Source organism: Ictidomys tridecemlineatus, chromosome 3, assembly GCF_052094955.1.
Source record: "Ictidomys tridecemlineatus isolate mIctTri1 chromosome 3, mIctTri1.hap1, whole genome shotgun sequence".
NCBI classification, from domain to species: Eukaryota; Metazoa; Chordata; class Mammalia; order Rodentia; family Sciuridae; genus Ictidomys; species Ictidomys tridecemlineatus.
Window position 1 is genome coordinate 1,489,782 of NC_135479.1, and position 21,043 is coordinate 1,510,824.

At 57.2% G+C, this 21,043-nt stretch overlaps 1 long non-coding RNA gene across 1 annotated transcript; it reads left to right on the forward strand.

Moving 5' to 3' along the window:
* Positions 1-50: 50 nt before the first annotated feature.
* LOC144375928 (uncharacterized) lies at positions 51-7,068 on the forward strand. The gene is made up of 2 exons (XR_013435788.1): positions 51-466; positions 6,771-7,068. It is a non-coding gene; the product is annotated as an uncharacterized LOC144375928 (long non-coding RNA).
* Positions 7,069-21,043: the final 13,975 nt, after the last annotated feature.

The window sequence follows — 21,043 nt, forward strand, 5'->3', positions numbered from 1 at the left end:
GGCCGGTTGTCTGGTTTCTTTCCCCGCCCCCCCCCGCCCGCTCCCCCGGGACTGCTGGGATTGGTTGGCACTTGGCCATCAGGCTGTCAATCACCGAGTGTAAACAAGGCGCTGATTGGCTGTTGTCCAGTCCGCACTGGGCCTCCTGAAAAAAGCAATTACTGGCTCCGCGGTTTCAAGGCGGCCCCAGGCCGCTTGATGAAAGGAGATAAGCTGGGGACTGTTTCCAGGATCCCCGCGGGCCGACCCCGGCAGCCCGGGAGCGGAGGTGCGGCGGAGAGCCCGTGGATCAAAGGAATCCGCAGAGAAAGGGGAAAGCGGGCAGACGGACGAGCCGGCCTTGCCCCCCGCGGGCCGCGCTGGCCCGGGGTGGGGGCCGCGGGCGGGGACTCCGGGATTTCCCGCCCGCCGGGCACCAGGCCTCTGCGGGCTCCCACTTCGGGCACTTGGCCTGGAGGAACTCCAGGTAAGCCCAGGCTTCGCGGGCCGGGCTAGGGGCGCAGAACGAGGCTCGCGAGCCTGCGCAGCCGGCCCGGGACCCCGGTTCGGCTGCAGGACCCCCGCGGCCTGGGACCCTGACCAGCACGGGCTGCCGCCCTCGGAAGCGCGGCGCCGCAGCCGCTCCGCCGGGGCGCGCGGGCGGGCGGAGAGGCGCAAGGCATCAATCCCGTAGAGCGCCCGAGATCCGATTAGCGCGCGTCTATTCATTAGGCCGGGGGCGATTGAATTAGGTCCCCGGGCGCAGGTCTGGGCTGGGGGCGGCGGCGTCTGGCTCGGGCGCGGGTGGGGGAGCGCGGACCACCGCGCTCCTGGTGGCTTCGGGAGCACCAGACGGCCAGCAGCGGCACGGGAGTATCCGGGGGAGACGCGGTCGTACCGGGTCCCGCCCGGAGGCCTCTGCGGAGGCTGCCCGCCTCCCACGCACACCGAGGAGAGGCGGCCCGGCTCCGGAGAAACTGTTCCCGGGGGGAGCGGTCGGAGACCCGCGTTTCCAGCCCTCGGGAGGGACGGGCGCGGGATGGAAGCGCGCGGCGCCCAGAATCCTGGGTCCTCGCAGGGCGCCCGTCTCAGACTGCGCTTTCCTGCGCTCCTTTGAAAGCCGAGCTTTTCACCAGTTTCTCCACGGAGTTTGTTTTCCAATCCAGGAGCCTTTTCTTCTTAAAAATTAATTCGCAAAACCCTACTTTAAGAAAAAAAAACATATGTAGGAGAAAAATATTGAATCCAACAGAGAAGACATCTTAGCGACCAGGGGTGTTCCTGAAATTGCTCCCCGAGTGCGCCGCCACCGCTCCGCAGGGTCTGAAAAGGGGCTTCGCCTCCAACCACCCTGTGAGGGAGGGGTGGACCCCCAGCTCTCTGAGGCTCTACTCCCCTCCAGAGTGCGTTGAGAAGCCAGCTGTAAAGGCCTCTGGGACCCCCAAACCATACCCCCCACAGGCAGGATATGATTTAGGGGTCCTGGAACCTGGCTGATAGGCAGGCTGTGGGCCCCAGTCGCAGTAAATACCTACTGCCCAGGAGGTGGATGATCGCAGGAGAGCACGGATGTGGGTCCTCTCTGCCCTAAGTTTTGGGTTTAGTTCCTTGTGCATGGCAGCTTCCCCGGATTCCTAAATAGTGGGTGGGGGCTGCTTCAGAATCCCCCAGTGCTGTCTCTTGTCTCTCCTGTGTCTCCTCCCAGAAGGAAGTTGCCCACGTGGGGAGGTCCTGGATGCCTTTCCGACCTTGCAGCCCCCTGCGTATTTCCCCCCCACCTCTGCAGCCCTATTCTGCAGCATTCACTTAAAACAAATTTAGTGGGCTTCCCCCCCCCCTTCCTCTCTCAATACTGTTTCAAAACAGTTGTAACAGCAAATAGCTGCAGACGGGCCTGGGCCTCTGCTGGATGTGGCCAGCGGCTGGCAGCTGCCCAGCGCAGGCACCCAGCCCTGGGCAGCTCTGCAGAACAAAATAAGCTCCCGTGTTCCCCTCCCAAGGCTTGGAGTCGCGCTGCCCAGGCATGTTTGGCTGGGCTCGATATCTGCATAGAGGATGCCTCCTTGGTGGCCCTCTGACTCTCCTGCTGTCCATAGCTAACAAATGTTTTTAATTTTAGACGAACATACTGGGATCTGCAGATCCGCCTTTTACAGGAAGAGGGCCAGGAGGGGCAAAGAGAGAAGATATTAAGCCTGAAGTCAGTTTTTTTTATTGTTGTTGTTGTTGTTGTAGATGGACACAATAATTTATTATTATGTGATGCTGAGGATTGAACCTAATGCCTCACACATGCTAGGCAAGTGCTCTACCCCTGAACTACAACCCCAACCCTGATACCAGTCTTGATGCTAGAGTGTCTAAACCAGTTCTTAGTGGACCTGGGCCCTAAGACACCCAGCCCCTGGCCCACCTGAAATCCTAGAAGCATCCTCAGCCCTCAGATCCATTCCTCCCAACAGAAGCCTCAGCCATTTCTGAAAGCCTGGTGGACACCATTCAGGGTTTCCTCTGGCTTGGGGAGAAGATGAATGGACGCCATGCATAGCCAGCTGTGCCCTGACACCGGGGCATGGCCACTCCCTGAATGCTGTTCTCACGTGTGCACACATGAACATTCATGCAATTTTGAGAGCATGCTCTTTTTGTTTTTTGGTACCAGGGACTGAACTCAGGGGCACCACTGAGCCACATCCCAGCCCTTTTTGTATTTTATTTATAGAGACAGGTTCTCACTGAGTTGCTTAGGGCCTTGCTAAGTTTCTGAGGCTGGCCTTGAACTCACAATCCTCCTGCCTCAGCTCCCAAGCCTCTGGGATTACAGGTGTGCACCATCACACCTGGTGAGTGTGCTCCCTTGATATGCACACATTCATGAGTGCTCACACATCACCCCATCCCCGCGTGTACACAAACCCACTCTGGCACATGTGGGTCTCACACAGTGTGTGACACTCCCACATGCACATGGGTATAAAACACAAAGGCAAGGCAGGCCTGGGATGTAGCTCAGTGGTGGAGTGCTTGCCTAACACGCCTGAGGCCCTGGTTCCATCCCCAGCGTCAGGAAACAAAACAAACGAGCAGGCAGAGACACTTCTACATCACATCCCAACACAGGGCACACTGCATGAGCAGAAGCAGTCCTGAGCCCTGCTGTTACAGCCACCGCTTGCGGCCTGTCACCCCCAAGCCTGTCCTGTAGGCCCTGCAGCACTCCTGCCCTGACTCTCCCTGACACTAGCAGCAAATCTAGATTTCCCAGCTCCCAAATGACCGAGGTCCCAACTGATCTGAAATCATCAAATAAATAATCATTTTTTAATATAAGGGGCTGGGGATGTCAGGCAAAATATAAAATCATGAATTATCCACTGCTCCAAATAAATGCCTTACTGGGGCCAGAGAGCAGCAGGGCCATGCTGCTGGGTAACTGTACGTTGGGTGTCCATTGTTCCCTGGGCCATTAGTCAAAGGGCAAATTAGAAACAATATCTTTCTTTTTTGGGGGGAGGTGGGTGGTACTGGAGATTGAATTCAGGGCCACTTGACCACTAAGCCACATCAGCCATATTTTTTGTATTTTATTTAGAGACAGGGTCTCCCTAAGTTGCTTAGCACCTCACTTTTGCTGAGGCTGGCTTTGAACTCATGATCCTCCTGTCTCAGCCTCCAGAGCTACTGGGATGACAGACGTGTGCCACCACGCCTCATATAGAAACAATTTCTTGAAGACAAAAACTGACTCTTAGTTCTTCCTAGCAGAGGTGCAGGGGGGGTGGCCCAAAGACCAGACCTGAGACTAGGGCCAGGGTGCTGCAGGCTGGCACGTGGAGGGGCAGACTGGGGGCCCTGGGACCTAGGTCTGAACTTCTTCAGCCTGTGAACACCTGCAGGTTGGACCCGGGCTGGGGCAGGAAGGGTGGGCTAAGGCCTGGACTCTCCCTCATGGGAGGAAAGCTGTACCCCACCCTACTCAGAGTCAGGATTCCAAGGAGAGCTCAGGATGAAGAATTTGCTCCTTTCTCTTCAAATAAGAGGGGTTAAAAAAAAAAAAGTCAACTACAGTTGCGAGGAACTGCCCTGGCTAGAGGAGTATGTCTTGGGCCCTTCCTGTCCACCGTGGGGGAGGCCTCCTCATCGGGACCTTTGGCTGCACAGTGTGGGGAAGCTCCCGCTCCTGTGCTGCAGACTCCCTGAAGCCCTCCCACGTGGGATCTTGGAGGTGCTGCTTGGAGGCTTGTGGGCGGGGGCGGCCTTCCCCTGCCAGGTCTGCTTTGGAACTTGAGTTGGTAGGCAGACTAATTTGGGTGGGACAGGAGGGTGAGGGTGCCCGAGACCCCCAAGAGCAGGGGGCTGCCTCCCCAAAGAACAAAGCTTTCAGTCCCGGCACTATTTAGCTGGGCCCAGAGGCCAGGTGTCAGGGGAAGGGGCTGTCGGCAGGATGCTGAGTCAAGGCCACAAAGAGGGAACTGTCCCAGGGCCAGGCCTGGCTGGGCAAGTCCTCTGTCACACAGCCCATCTCTCCTGAGGATCAGTCCCAGCTCCAGACTAAGCAAGGCCTAGCCTCAGTCAGTGCCCATTGAGACCCCGGGACCATCAGGGAAGCACAGGTTGTACCTCTAAGACCTCAGGACCCCGTTGTAAGTTTTAAACAGCAAGGAGAGCAGCGAGGTTGAGACCTGAAGTCCGATGAACAGCTTCCCCAGCCAGGGCCACCTCTGCTGCCCACGGCCTCTGCTTCCTCCTCTGAGGGAGGCTTCGCTTCTGTTGCTGATTTTGTCCAACCAGGTCAGGAGGCTGCCTGGCCCCCTCCCCTTGCAGGGAAGGTGCTTGTTAAACAGAGTTGTAATTTGTGGCTAAATATAACCCAGTGTGTTCACACGGAAAGTATAATTCAGGGTGCTGGTCGTACGAGGTTATCAGCGAGGAGACCCATCTGGGTTAGATTAAAGTGATTTTCATAAAGGGCAGAAGCACCATTGCCAGGCTTCTCTCTGCCTTTTTATTAGCGGCAGTATGGTTGTTATTACTACTAGAGGGGATCAAGGAAGGTGGGGAGATGCCCCGGACCCCAGGGCTGAAGAGCTAAGTGGCCCCTGCACCGGAGCAAGGAGACTTGTGTCCCCACAGGCAGTTCCTTCTGTTGAATCTGAAGGTGGCCCGGAGGGGAGAGGGCAGGCTCTCCGAAAATGGGGGAATGGCCTTGGGGGACTTCCTGAATAAGGAATGATGGATTCTCCTGGCAGGAGTCTGACCTAAACACCCTTCAATCTTGGCAGTAAGGAAAGTCCCCTGAGGACAGGAGCCAGACCCAGGAGGGAAAGCCCCATGACCCAATATACAGGAACAGGTGAGGACAGCTGGGTGGCTGCAGCGACCCTGCTGGGACAAGTGCCTGGGCAGGGCCTGATGCAGGCGGTCTGTGGTCTTTCCAGGCACGCCCCCAGGCAGAACTGGTCCTCAGGCCCCCCCTTCCAGAGCCCCTGCCCTGCAGCTGGCCACACCAGGCCTGGCTGGGGAAGGAGTGCAGGGAACTGGTTGCAGGGTGCCGGGTCTTGGGTGTGCTTATTGGGGTCACTATCAGGTTATGTCTTGCAGGACCTCCTCTGATGGAGCCCAGCTGGCTTAGGCAGGGTCCCAGCTGTTCACCAGGGCCAGGAGCAGAACCTCTAGGGCCAGGCAGCCCATGATCTAGGGAGACAGAGCTCCCGCTTCCCTTACTTCACCCCAGTTCCTCTGGCTTCCTTGACAGCCCAGGCAGCCAGTGGAACAGCACCCTGCCCTCCTCACCCCACCCACAGTGGCAGGAGGCCTGCCTCCCCTGGATTCCTTCAGTGCTCCATACTGGGAAAACCCCAGCCAGGCCAGACTCCCCCGCCCAGTACGGCTGCCCCAGTAGAGGGCCCTATTGTGTTGGGTGCTACACATGGGAACTGGTCCCACAGGGTCACAGGCCAAACCTCAGGCTCTACTCTCCTGCTGTTTCCAGAACTCCTCATTCCCATCCAGCCCAGCTTCCTGCCCTTGAGACAGCCCACAATCTTTCTGCCCTGGGGCACCCCCCCCCACTTGTATCCCCAGTGTCTGATGGGCCATAGGTCCCCTCCATGGAAAGAAATCAGGCTGGTAAGAGGGAAGACAGATGCCTCCTTTTCCTTCCCCTTATGTCTGGGGGGATTTGAGTCTTTGGCCTGGTTACCTTCTGCATTTACAGACCACAAATAAGTGGTTCCTATCAAAGTTCCCACAGAGCAGCCAGGGCCTGTGGCAGAGCCTGGAGAGCCCTCTCTTCCAGTTACCAGAGGGGCATTAGGGACATGGTCACATAACCATCCCACCCATGACTCCCACCTGCCCTGGAGCATGGCCACTGCCTCTTTTGTTAACGGGACCGTTGATATCTTAAATTAAAAATAACTCAATAGGACCTTTTTTTCTGATCTGCACAAATACATATTCAACCCCCATCCATGGGGTGTGGACACCTCTGCAGGCGGCACTTCCCCATCCAGGAGGGTTTTCAGAAGTGTTCCAAAGGAAGACTCCCAGAAAACTCCCTCTTCTAGCAGTCCGAGCAGGGGGAGAGGGACACTTGCCACTTCCGCAGGCCTTTTCAAGCACATCCCACTGAGCGGGCGAAGCTCTGCGTCTTCCCCCAGGGTCCATCACAGTGTGCCACCGCTAGCCAGACCGGCCGCTGCCTGATTCGCTGAGCAGTGCAGGGCAACAAAATGCGGGAGGCAGATGTGCTTCCCCAAGAAATTGTTTGCCTTTTTTTTTTTTTTTAGGCTGATTTTTCAGTGCAGAAAGTCTCCTGGAGCAGGTGGTATAAAATCAAAGCCCCTACATCCAAGCCAGACACAAAAGCGCCCTGAAGTACCCGGACCCGCGTCCGGAGAAGCGCACACACCCGCCGATGCCGTGTCTCGGCGGCCGCGGGCTCTGCATCCCCACCTGCTCCGTTCCGCCTGTCCCCGAGAACCAGGAGGCGGCCGGAGGCGCCATAATGGCAAATTTATGGCCTGGGTGACGTGCTTTCCTCTCCCACAATGGGGCCCCGTGACATTAAACAGAAAATTGATGAGAGGGGAGCGGAATCTAATCTCTTTCCCTCCGCGCCGCCTCTTCTCGCTTTTCGGGGAGGGGGCTAGGGCCGGGAGGAAGAGTGGTTCGCGCCAGAAGCGCCTTCCCCCAGATCCACGCTCCCGGCCGGCCGCAGTGGGGTGGTGACCGCCACCCTCGTCGCGGGGCCCCCATCCCTCCGCAAACGCATTTCGAGAGGAATCTCGGGACCTGGTAGCTGCGACGCACCGACTCAGGACCCCAGGCCCAGGCACGCGGCAGCCCCTGTTCCCCTCCCCAGTTCCGGGAGCGCCCCCACCGCGCGGGGGGTGGGGGGGTGGGGAGGACCCCGGCCGCCCAGCCCCCATGTGGGAAAAGATGGCAAGTGACTCGGGCGCACCAGGGGTGGCTGCGAGCTCTGGTCCCCTCCGCCGGCTGCTCGGCTCCCCTGCGACGCGCCCGGCGCCTCCTGGCACCGAACCCGCCGCGCTGCGTCCTTAAAGGCGCCGCCTGCTCTGCCCGCCTTTGTCCGCGCCTCTGGGAAGGTCATGAGGCGGAGAGTGAGGGGCAGCGGCGGTGCCTGGCGCAAAGCGCATCTCCCATGCATAGCGCATCTCCCATGCACAGCGCATCCCGGACCACAGGCGCGGGGCTCCAGGAAAACCTGACCCAACCGTCTCTGCGCCCCCCTGCCCCATGTCCCAGGTCTTGTCACACACACTGTGCTGGAGCACACAGCCCACTTAAACGCTGGGCCTTGGATAAGTGGGGGATCAGGAGGGTGTGCTTCTCAGGGCAGGATAGAGAGAGCCCCTGGGGACCTCTTGGGAAAAGATCATCCCCAGAGCCCCAAGGGCATCTAGAGGCCATGAACAAAGTCCAGCTTGGGGCCTGATGAGGCTCCTGGAGTGAGGCTTCTGCCCCTCCTGCCTCCACCTTTCTGGCCTATATGACATTGGTGGTGCCTGTGTGCCAGATTCTGCCCGGACACTCAGACTCTAGGCAGCCTGGGTTGGTGGTGTTGCCCATTTCACAGATGAGCACACTGAGGGGTGAATGGCTTGCTTGTTTGCTCACCTGGGGCCTAGACACTTGGGCCCTGAGTTATTCTATAAAAACCAAGATGAGGATTGATTGGCCTTTGGGTCCAAGCAGCCCCCAAAACCTTTGGAGTTGGGACTTCCACCTTGAAATGTGGGTCACCTATAGCACCTGCAGAAGGGGGTGCTTGGGCCCTGTCCTTCCTGGGCAGCAGGTCCGCAGGCCCCAGCCAGCTGGCCTGTTTCTCAGTCCTGCCATGAGGTGTCGTGAGGCCAGTCTGACTCTGCAGCTCGGAGGAACTGCTGATGCGTGGGGAGAGCCAGGAAGGTCAGGTTGCCCTGGGACCAAGAAATCACCTCCATCAGGCTGGATGCAAACCTCCACTTCTAGGTTCAAAAACCAGCTGTAAACTGCAGCAGCTTCCCATGAAGCAGGATGAACCAGAGGCAGCTGCCAGTCCCATTCAGGCAGGACCCGTCCCCCCACCCCCAGCCCTGCCCTCTCCGGTGGCAGCCTCCTTGTGAATGTCTAGGCACCCAGCAGCTGAGCCTGGCTGGGGTGGGGGTGGGGTGGGGTGGGCCCCCTCGGGATGTCTGACCCAGAGCCTCTGATGTCAGGCCCACTGGGGGAGGGGACGCAGCTGGGGACAGCAGAGAATGGGGTCCTTGTGCCACTGTTGTCAGGCCCAGGGCTTCCATGAACACAGCTTTGTCCGCACCCACACCCCGTGGTGACCACGGGACAGGACTGGGGGATCAGCGGGCCTCAGAACAAGAGCTGCAAGCGTTTTTTTTGGCTTTTTGGCCAAAGTTAACCCTTAAATGGGTGTTGGATTCGCTCTCCCCAGCCATGTGCCTGGCACCTGGAAGCCGGTGGCCGGAGGGCATGCAGAGGGGCTTCAGGCCCAAGGTTTGAAATACATTCAACATGTTTTTTTTTTTTTCCCCCTATCAAAATGGCTGCAGTCATTGGAGGAAATGAGAGGGTGCCTGGGTGAGAGGATCTGGTAGGGTGATTCTGATAGCACGTGGCCTCCCACACAGGTTCTGCTTCCACCGCAGTCCTAGCTGGCAACAGAAGTCTAGAGACAACTCCCCAGGGGTCTTCCAGAGGAGGAGGCCCCATCTGTCAACCCACCAGGGACTCTGGGCTGGGTGCAGGTGAGGCTAAGTGGAGGATCTTGCAGGAACTCCAGAGCAGTTGGGTGTGGGTGGGTCACAGACCCTGGGAGCAGGAAGGGCGGACAGGAAAGGGCCATTTGTGGGCCCCAGGACTTGGCTGGCAGCAGTGGGGTCTGCAGAGGCAGTGGGGTCTTCCCAGTACCAAGTGGATGTTGGGGGTGGCAGTGGGATCGCCAGGACACTGGGAGCCCAAGGCACTCCTCAGACTGCAGCCTCTGGGCCTGCCCACTCCCCTCAGCCCACGGTCCAAGAAGTACACCTGGGCAGTGGCACAGTGGTGGGTCTCCTCTTCTTCTTTGTGATTCTATATATAAAATCTATTTCTCAGATTTCCCTTTTGAATGGTATTCGTTTTGTAATCAAAAACAAAACAACCGTAAGCAGCACCCTGAACAGGTCTGCAGGGCAGAGTTTAGCGGCTTGCTGCACAGTAGGTCCAGTCACCCAACCCCAGGGCCACTCCTGCCCTGAAGGCCCCTCGAGCAATCGCAGAGAAGGGTCCCTCAGTTTTCCCCACACACCCTGGGAGTCGCCAGAGGAGTACAGGCGGCACCTGGAAGTCCTCCTGTTTTCTGAACACCCAGAGGGAGGTGCCCCAGGGGCTGGCATTGCTGCCCAGGAGAGGCCCATGGGCCCTGGGGAAGGCAGCCCAGCAACTCAGGAATGTGCCATGATAAGCCAAAGGCACGGGGCACCAGCAAGAGCAGGGCATACGGGGCCTGTTCCCCCAGGCTGTGGCTGGGCTTCCCTAGCGCTCTAGAGGCTGGGAGAGGCTCACAGGGATGCCCCAGAGACTCAGAGCCCTGGCCCTGAGGTGTGGCTGGTCTGCGGTGGGGGGTAGGTTAAGGCCTACCAGTCTCTGCTAGCTTCAGGGCAAGGTTGCACTCCTGCCCCCCCACACCAGGGGCAGTGCGATGAAAACCCGCCCCCAAGTCCGCCCTGTCCCTACCCCAGGATTGGGGCCATGGAGGACTTCTAGCAGAGGTGGGTAGGAGGTGGGCTCCAGGGGTCTCCAGCTCACTATAACTGGGTGTGGGGGCCTGGAGTCCCGAGTGTGGACAGTACAGGCCTAGGAGCCTCAGGGCCCAGGGAGGGCAGGAAAGTTTCCCCAACATGATTGAAGAAGGAGCCAACAGGGCAGGGGCCACTGGCACCCTCCCAGGAGCCCCGCACCCTTCCATGGACAAGAGGAAGAGCCAGGCATGGCAGGCACAGCTGTCCTGGTAAATGACTTGGGAAGGCACAGCTCTGGGGCCAGCATACACAGGAGGGAACCAGGATCAGCCATGGCAGTCCCCATCCCCAGCAAGGACTTCCCAGCATGAAGCAGAGGGGCTGACAGACAGGAACCAGGCCAGCCAACCCTAAGCCTATAAGCTCCAAGAAGTATGGGGCTTGGGCATGCCTCAGAGGGCCACCGATGATTCAGGTGGTTCAGGATGACCGGCACCGAGTCTGATGCCTGCCAAGTGCTGTGGGCCTGCCCTGAGCTCAGCCGTGGTGTCCCCCAATGCCACCACCTCGATCACTGCTCCCACCTGTGGGTCCCACTAACTCACATTGCCCTGAGCAGTGCCAACACCTGGTCAATGGGGCAAAGGAGGCAGTGCCCTGCTGTGTGGGACAAGCACACCAACCACTGGGCATGTGGGGGACCCAAGATGTCCTCACCAGGAGCTAGGCAGTAGCATGGGCAGCCACCCATCAGGTATAGATGGGGTTCCTGCAGGCTCTTGGGGCTTGACCCCCCACTCCTGCCTTTTCTGCATTCCCACCCGGGAGTCCTCTGGCCCAGGGATGTGAGGCCTATCTATCTGCATGGTGCCCACTGTGGTCCCTCAGCTCAAAGCGGGACTATAACAAACACAGCTGTTACTCTCATTCTTTTTCCTGCCTTTTGGTAATTTAAGCCCTTCTTTGTCTTAGAGACTGTCTTAGGGTTATGCAGAGAGAGAGAGAGAGAGAACCAACAGGGATAGGCCCACACCTGTATCTACATCTATGTCAAGAGATTCTTTAGAAGGAATTGGTTCACATGGTCACAGTCAAGTCCCAAGCCGTGCCCTGGGCAGGAGGCTGATGGTGCAGTTTGAGGCTGAGGGCAGTGCGTGTTCCAGTTCAGCCAGGAGGAGGAAGTCCTCCTACTCTTAGGAAGACCGGCATTTGCCTCCCATTTGGGTCTTTTTTCCAATGGATTGGATGAGGCCCACCCACTTGGGAAGGAGTGTCTGCTTCACTGAGTCCACATCCGCCAGCCAGGTCCTAACCCCATCCAGAACACCCTCAAAAACACCAGAATTAGGTTTGAGCAGACACCCAGTCAAGTTGACACAAAATTGACCCTTGTGGGTGCATTCCACTGGAAGGGGAGCCCGTGGTCCCTGCTCCTCACTGGCACTTGGAACTGTACTCAGCTCCTCCTTCCTGAGGGTGGGAAGCCTCCTGTAGCCTAAGGCTTGTTCCCGATGGCTGGGGGCCACCAGTGTTCATCTGACTGTGGGTCATTTCTTCACCCTCTGGGTCCAGAAGGTCCCTGTCCAAATGTGTTGCCCCTTTTAAAAATTGTGTTGATGTGTCTTCTTGTTGATTTGGGGGCTCTTGACACGTTGCGGACACAGATCTTGGCTAGTCACCTCTCTACACCCCTGTCGAGAGGCGCGTTGTTTGGGCTTAGACTTCACTCAGAGGCTTCTCTCAGTTGGCGTTTCTTTCTTTCTTTTTTCCCTAGAAATTGAGCCCAGAATTGTTCTGCCTCTGAGCTACATATGAGGCCTTTTCTATTCTTTTTTTCATATATATATATATATATATATATATATATATATATTTTTTTTTTTTTTAGTTGTAGTTGGACACAATACCTTTATTTTATTTATTTATTTTTATGTGGTGCGGGGGTTCAAACCCAGGGCCTCACATGTGCTAGGCGAGCGCTCTGCCGCTGAGCCCCAGCCCCGCCCCCTTTTTATTCTTAAGTCAAGGCCTCCCATCCTAAGCTGCCCCCCTGGCCTGGAAATTGCAGCCCTGCCTTGGCCTCCTGTCACCGGGATCACAAGGTGTGCAGCATCAGGCCTGGCTCCAAGTTGTTCATTTTCACTGTTGGATTGTTTTGCAGTGATGGTGACTGAACCCAGGGCCTCAAGCATGCTAGGCAGGAGCTGCACCCTGAGCCTTGTCCCCAGCCCTCTCACTCGTGTTTGAGACAGGGCCTTGTGAGATGCCCAGGCTGGCCTGGGACTTGTGAGCTCCTGCCTCAGCCTCCTGAGTCGCTGGGATTATAGGTGTGCACCACTGCGCTCAGCTTCAAATTCTTAATCCTAATGAAGTCCAGTCTTTCCTTTTATGGTTAGTAACCTTGGCATCCTACATCAGAAATCTTTGCTGACCACAATGTCTTGAAGATTCTCCTGTTTTATTCTAGAAGCTCTGGGGTTTATTTTTCACCATTTGGTATATGATGCACTTTGATTAATTTTTGTATACACTGTGACAGAGGATCAAGGGTCGGCCTTCCTGTCAGGTCCAGCTGGCCTGCCCCCTTCCTGCTGCACTGCTGTGGCCTTTGTTATAAATCAGTGGGTTGGGGGAGGGGCAGCTGGCTTTCTGAACCCACCCTCCCATCCTTGGCCTATTGGACGGTTCCTGTGCCAGTCACTGGGGCCTTTGCTGGCCACTCAAAGCCCACCCAGAGGTTTAAGCAGAGGGGCCCTTGAGGTGGGGCTTCAAGGGCCCTCCTGGGCAGTATCCACTGCTTGCTCTCCCAGGGTACAGCTTCCTGTCCTGACTGCAGCGCTTCAAGGGCCCACCTCAAAGACCCTGAGGGGCTGTGGATAAGGGCAGGGGCAGCTCTCAGGGAAGGACACATCTGGCCAGCCCCCAGCTCACAGCAGCCCTTTACAGAGGACCCTCTGGCTCAGCTGCCACATGGGCTTCCAGGGCCATTGCAGGCCCAGAGAGCGCGCATGGAGCAAGGACACCACATGGAGCCCCACACTGAGCTTGCACATTAGTGGGGCCTGGGACAGATGGTGTCAGGCAGCATGGCCCAGGGCCACCTGGGTGGGGCTGTTTGAAACGGGGTGACACTGAGCAGAGCAGAGGGGAATGAGGAGCAGACGTGCAGGTAGCTCCTTTCAGGAGGACCTGCAGGGCCCGGGCCCAGGGCTTCCAGCCAGAAGGTGGCCAAGGCCTCCTGCAGGGGTGGGAGAGGTGGAGCAGGGAAGGTCTCAGAGTGCAGGGCCAGCAGAGGAGGCCACAGCAGAGGCCCTTGGATCTGGTGCTGTGGTGGATGCTGGTGACCTGCCCAGGCCCTGGTGTCTGCTCCACCCCTCCCCCTTTCAGAGTGACTGAGTGCACAGGGCTGACCCCTCTCCAACCACAGCCTGTGGCCACTGAGCACCAGGTTATAGCCCCAAGGTCCACTCCCTGCCAGGCCAGCTAGCCCAACCTCCTGACCCTCAGGAGGCCTTAACCTAGGCTGGCCGGACTCTGCCCCATTGCCACGGGCCGTTGCCTAGGTGTTCCTGGCTGGTCCTCCTGGCCATCCAAGCTCCCTGAGATCTCCTCTAGCACTGGAAGGAGATGGCCTTGTCCTAGGTCTCATTCCTGTCACCCGGCCAGGCCACACAGTCCCAGGAGCACACATCTTCCCCCATCCCACGTTCTCCCCAATGAGGAGCCTCCATTGGCAATCACGGCCAAGCCGTGCAGCCAGTGTCCCGGCTGTCACAGCAAATGACCACAGACTGGCCAGCTTAGATGACCAGTAGGTCCAGCCAGGCCTCCCGGGCCTGCCCCTCCCCGCACTCCTGTTCCTGTTCCTTGGTCTCTGTCTCACTCCTCCCTCTGTCTCCCTTTGATTTTTTCCATATTCTTCCTGAAAATTTTATATGGTCAGATGAGGAAATTGAACCAAGAAATTATAACGGGCCACGTTTGAATTCCAGTCCATTTCACTTCACCTAACCACGAGAGACTGTCTGCCTCGGCCTCTGAGTCAGGACTTCCCCTGGGTGCGTGTGTTGGGGGCTCTCTGACTGCCCTGCCAACGAGAACCGCTGGCTTGTCATGCAACCTTCAGAAACGCGTTCCTCAGGCCAGGGTTGCGACTCAGTGGTAGGGTGCTCACCCAGCGCATAGGAGGCCCTGGCTCCAACCCCCAGGGCTGCTAGACAAGTGAATGCATTCATAATGTGTCACTGGATGGCCCCAGAAAGGACCAGCAGCTTGGTGGGCTCCTGAGCATCCTGCACCCACACCATCCCAGCCTCAGCCCAGCACACTCAGCCTCCTGATGGATGGTGGGCCTGTCCCCTTCTCCAGTGTGGCCCCCTCCCCCGCCACCTCTCTCCACACTGCCACGGGCTGTTGCCTGGGCGTTCAGGGCTGGTCCTCCTGGCCTTCTGGGCTCAGGGACGGGAGCACAGAGGGCTGGGAGGGTGGCCCACTGCTTCTTCCCAGGCTGAGGTGCAGAATGAAATTGGTCCAACTGCATCTGTTGAAAAGCAGCCCCCTGGCCGTCCTGCTGTGCCCTCTCACCAGCCCTGGGCCAGCTCTGCACTGTGCCACTAAGGAGCGGCAGTCACTCTTCCAAGTCTCCGTGACTGTGGGCAGAGCCCTGGGCAGCCTGCCCTCCAGCACTGTGCCCCCTGGCTCTGCAGCCATGTATCTGGCAAAGTGTGGCTCAAGTGGGTGGGAGCCCCAGGGTGCCAGTCTGGTTCAGCCTGGCAGAGGCCGAACCCCTCTGCACCTGTCCTCAGGCATCATATACACCTCCGGGCTTTAATTCTGGTTTCTGGAATCTTCCTTCTTGTCATTTCCATCCCCCTCCCACTGTGTGTCCCCCAGAGTGGCCTGGACCTGAGGATAGGGGCCCTGGAGAGTCAGGGCAGGTGTCCATGTGTCTAGACACCCAGGTGTCCGGGGATCCATTGCAGAGCAGGAGCTGGACTGCAGATCCCCAGACTCTCTCAGGGTCTGATTTATGGCTCATTTCTAGGTGAGGTCATCCTGGATTTAGGTCGGACACTAACTCCAATGACAAATGTCCTCATTAGAGAAAGACAAAAGCTATTTGAGACTCACCCACACTAAAGGAAAACTACGTGAAGAGGAGGCAGAGGGCTGGGCTGGGGCTCCGTGGCAGAGCACTTGCCTGGCATGTGTGAGGCACTGGGTTCGATTCTCAGCACTGCATATAAATAAATAAAGTCCATTGACAACTAATAACAAAAAAGACGTAGGCAGAGACCAGAGGTGCACCCCCCCCGCCCCGGGGAATGCTTGGGCCACTGGAGCTGGGAGGACAAGGAAGGAGCCCCTAGGAGCCTCAGAGGAAGGGGGCTCTGTGGCACCTCGATTCTGGACTTCTGGGCTTCAGAACGATAAGAGAATAAACTTTTATAGTTTTAAGTCACCAAATTTGTGGACACGTGTCATAGGGGGGTCTGGGAAAGTAATACAATACTCAAAGGTGTGGGCTGGGCTGGGGCTCAGTAAAGAGCGTTGCCTAGCACATGTGAGGTGCTGGGTTCGATCCTCAGCACCACACAGAAAGAAGATAAAGGCATTGTGCCCTCCTATAACTAAAAAATAAATATTAAAAAAGTGGGGCTGGGGCTGGGTCTCAGTGGTTAAGTGCTCACCTAGCATGTGCGGGGCCCTGGGTTCAATCCTCAGCACCACATATAAAGAAATAAAAGTATGGTGTCCAACTACAACTAAAAAAAAAAAGTTAAAAGGTGCCAGCATCATCGCCCACGCCTGTAATCCCAGGGGCTCAGGAGGCTGAGGCAGGAGGACCACAAACTCAAGGCCAGCTGAGTAACTAAGCAGACAGACCCTGTCTCAAAACAAAATACAAAGGGTTGGGGGTGTAATTCTGTGGTAAAGCCCCCCTGGGTTCCACCCCAGAACCTCAAAAACAAACAAATAAACGATAAATTCAAAAGATATAAAAGATTCTTTTTTTTTTTTAATATTTATATTTTAGTTCTCGACAGACACAACATCTTTGTTGGTATGTGGTGCTGAGGATCGAACCCTGGCCGCACCATGCCAGGCGAGCGCACTACCGCTCGAGCCACATCCCCAGCCCCAGACATAAAAGATTCTAAAGTGAAAAACCATCGGCACTGGCTCCCGCGCCCTGCTGCCCCCCAAGCACACACACATCAGCACAGAAGGCCAGAGAGGGCGCTGGGCGTGGTCGGCGTAGCCCTGCCTGCGCGTGGCTCCTGTCCTTTGACTCGGGACCTGAGGATCTTTATGCCACTCAGGCACCGTCACCTCACTCCTCTAAGTACGCGGTGCGGTGCTGCGTTAGCTCAGCGATCTCTCCCTGGTCCGGCTCCTCTGCTCCAGGTGCAGGGACAGATTCCAGTGCAGGTGTGGTGGACAGGTGGTCCCTGTGAGTGCCCTTCCTCTGCATCTGGGCGTCCTGGTGAGAAACCCCTGCACCTGCTGGGGTGCTGGTTAGGAGCGCTTCACTTGGGGAGGAATGTTGCCGGATGCCTCCCAGAAGGTCGTCCACTCCCACGCTCCCCAGCAGGCAAGCCAGCTCACAGGAAGGAGAATGGGGGTCCCCGAGCACCAGGCAGGCCCCAGGGGTGTGGCTAGCGCAGCATGGCCTCTGCTTTCTGGCTTCCTGCAGTCTGGGGCAAGCTTGGCCCTGGAGGAGCTGCCGGAGAGCTCGGCCGGGTTGGGCGTGGGCTCGGTGCTCTCCCCGGGCATGTTGATGGACATGCAATTAACCCGCCTGTGGTTATGTTGGCAATTGAACTGGAACAGGAAGTTAGCACGGGAACCAGGGCCTTTCAAGTGTTGACAAATTCACCGAGCTCCTGCACCTGTGGGCGGGGAGCTGTGCTCCTGCCTCCACGAGGGAGCCAGGGAGCGGCATGTCTGCTCCAGCCTGGGAGGACTGGCCCTTTCCAGCCCTTTCCCTGAGCCCCAGGGCCCAGCAGCCACACCTGGGCAGAAGCTGAGGCCCGTCCAGTGTAGACCCTGGTGCGTGGCTCCACATCTCTGTGGGTCTCTGTTTCCCCACGTTGCTCATGGGAGATGGTCTGCATGAGCAGCTCAGCATCATCTGATTACCTTCTTGAATTCCAGATGCTGGGCTCAGTCTGATGCTGCAAAACCCTGATGAGGATGCCGGCCATCCCCTGGCAGGAGCGAGTCGTGGGACCCGTGTTCTTCAGGAATGGCGGTACCTAGCAAGCCCACCTGCAGCCTGGGGAGTCTGAAACAGGGCCTGTGCGTGTGGGACCAGGAGCACCCTCCACGTTCCGCCCTGGACAGGTGGGTTTTGCTGGCTTGTTTTGGCAGCACTGGGGGTTGAACCTGACCCTCGAGTGTGCTGGACAAGAATCCCACCACCGAACCACGTCTCAAGCTCCCTGCGCCTCTTACAATTTTTATTTTGAAACAGGGTCTCCCTCAGTTGCCCAGGCTGGCTTGAACTGGGTCCTCCTTCCTCCGCCTACTGAGTAGCCAGGGTGTGTGCCACTGTGCCAGCTCCAGGACAGGTTTTTAAATGGCCTGATGCCTGGCGAAGCCTGAGTAGCAGTCCCCAAGAGGGGATGCCTGTGGGGCACCAGTGGAGGTTGGGGCTGAAGTTCAGCTCCTCATCATACTGGCAGGAGCCTGGGAGGTCCCGGCTGTAGCTCAGGCCACGCAGCTCTCACACTGAGGACGGCCCTGGACTGGCCCACCCAGCTGACCTCTCAGCCAGCACACTCTGGAGGGGCCCTGGCTACTGTGGAGTGAGCAGACATGTCCCTGAGCAGGGCTCCTGCCGTCCTGCTGAGTGCCTCATCTGGGGTGAGCTCATCCCCCGAGCCCTCTGGGGCCACTGTGGCCAGCACTCCTTCCAGCACCTCTGCCTGTGGCTGCCCGCTCTGTCCTTCGGGTCCCGACCCCTCCATGCCTATGCACTCAGTCTCCAGCCTGGTGTCCAGGAAGCCACAGCTGCAAGCCTGGGGCCTGTTACACACAGACTCCACCCCGCCCGGGTGAGACATGTCCCCTGCAAGACGTATTGAAGTGCCAGCCCCACAGCTGCGACTTGGCCTTACTTGGAAACAGGGTGTTTGGAGTATGAGTGGGCTAGGACAGCCTGGCTGCCCGTGGTGACGCTGGCCACAGATCTGGGCCATGCAGGTAGTGTTAGAACCCCTGCCCTGTCAGTGACAGGGGAGAGCAGTTTGCACACAGAGGAGAGAGGGCTGTGGACGATGGAGGCAGAGATGGAGCCCTGTGTCTGCAGCTGAGGGCCACAAGGACCACCAGCACCCAGAAGCTGGAGCGAGCCTGGACCCCAGCAGCCCACCCTGCACATGCCCTGGTCTCCAGAGCCAGGAAAAATACATGTCCATTGTTCAACCCAAGGTTTGTGGTCATCGGTCCAGTGGCCCCAGAAAGGTCATACCACCTCCTCCCTGCTCCAGGGACCCACCTCATGGGCTCTTGGGTAGCGGCAGTCGGCAGGAAGTGTTGGAGCTGAGCGCTCAGGAAGTGACCTCAGGACAAGGGGGCAGGCTTCTCCTTTAGAAAGGGAGCCTCCAGGGTGGAAAGGAGTTTGGAGTCAACTCCACGACGTGGGCTAAGGCTGCCGCGTTGGTGTGAACTCGGTTTCCAGTACTGACAGCCTCAGAGTGGATGTGGCGTTGAGTCCAGCTCCTGTCCAGAGACGCACAGCTGGCCCAGAGCCCAATCCTGGCTCCTGGGTCCAGCCTTCACTCACAGGAGCGTGGGCCCTTCCGGAAAGACGGAGCCCGGGGCTGGGGCAGCGCCTGCATTCTGAGCCTGGCCCGGTTGGTTGTGCCAGAAGGAGGTCAGGAAGTGCCCGAGAACAACAGAGACCACAGGGTCGTTGGTAAGGAGGAAGACAGAGGGCTTCCCTCTGGCCAGACCTGGGACGGACGGCCTGAGCAGCACCAGCCGTCACGGACGGCCATCTTTATTTACGACATAAATAATTCACGATGAAGATAAATGATTGAATACGTGATTGGGGGGAAAGCTGACTCGTAAATGTGGAAGGAATAATGGGATCAGAAAACTTCCATTTGGCAACCGGCATATTAATAATTGATTCAGGGAGGAATCAACAGCGGATGCTCCGACTGCTGGTGAAAGGTCGGAGGAAACAGGCTATTTACTTGGCCTCCAAGAGTCTGCTCTGAGAGCACTCACTAATTATTACTTAGTAATTAGTAAGTTCAAAATACTAATTAATTAACTGCACCATAGAGGAACCTGGCAGGTGTCACCTTGAGCCAAGTGGCAAAAGCATTCCAACTGGGCTTGCTGGGCGCTGCTGACCTCAGTTTGCCCATCTGCTCAACAGGCTTCCTCCTGGATTCCAAACCACTGACCCCAACTGTGGAATCAGTGTGGAACAAAATATTTGAAGGACAAAGTCACAAACGAAGATTTGAATTCTAGGTCATAGGACGGGAGAGAAGCATGGAAACAGACGGACACAGGGGCCGGGCCGGGCTCTGGGCCCACAGGAGAACTCGGGTCTGTGGCACAGGGTGGTGTCCTACGACAGCAAGGTCTGAGTCGATGGTCCTGCTGCCGAGTCTGTGGGATCTGGTCCATGCTGTAGGAAACCCACCGTCTCAGGGCACAATGGGCGTCTTGTCAGCAACGTGCTCTCAAGTGGGTCAGAAAACAGGGTGACAAGGTGCGCTGCCGCGTGGCACGTGGGGCGCAGAGGCTCCTTTCACTGCTCCAGCAAACTTTCCATACGTTGGAAGTCATACCAAAGAGTAAAGCTAAAAACAAAACCGGGATCAGAACGTGAAAAGATGAGCCACAGACCAGGAGAAGGTACCCAGGAACCACACTCCAGACCAGGGGCGAGGGTCCGAGATACACGGAAAGCTCTTAAAGCTCCAGGATAGGGCTGGGCTGTAGCTCAGGGGTGGAGCGCTTGCCTAACACGTGTGACGCCCTGGGTTCCATCCTCAGCACCACAGAAAGATAAATGAATGAAATAAAGGTATCGTGTCCATCTACGACTACCAAAACCCCTCCATGGTAAAAAAGCAAGCAATTCGGTTAGAAAATGAGCAAAGACACGAGCAAACATTTCATTAGAGAGGTTATACAGATGGCAAATCAGCACTTGAGAGGATGTTCAGCATCATCAGTTGTCAGAAAAGTGGAAATGGAAACCACGGCACCATGTCAGCACACATACCGATCAGAACGGCTAACGTAAAAATAGTCGCAAAACCCATTGCTTTGGGGGATGTGGAGAAACCGGACCAGTCATGCACTTCTGGTAGGTAGGTAACCTGATCCCATCTCTCCAGGAAGGAGTTTAGCAGCTTCCTACAAAAATAAGCACAACCACCAAACAACCTCACAATCACATTCTTGGGAATTTATCCCAGAGAAGTGAAGTTCACACAAAATCCCCAACAAAAATGTCCACTGCGGCTTCACAACAGCTGGACCTGGGGAACAACCCAGACGGCCTTCTGTGGGTGGACGGTGGAGGGACCTCCATGGCTCGAGGCTGCTGGGCCAGAGGGAGGAGCTGGTGTGGTGGCACATGCCTGTTATCCCAGCCACTCGGGAGGCTGAGGAGAAAGATCACAAGTTAGAGGCCAGCCTCGGCCACGAGGTGAGAGCCCAGCAGCTTGGTGAGATCTTGTCTCGATAGAAATAGATGAATAAAAATGACTCGTGATGTGACAATAAAGCCATAAAGCACCCCTGGGACCCCTGGGATCCATCTTTAGTTAAAAAAAAAAGGAAGG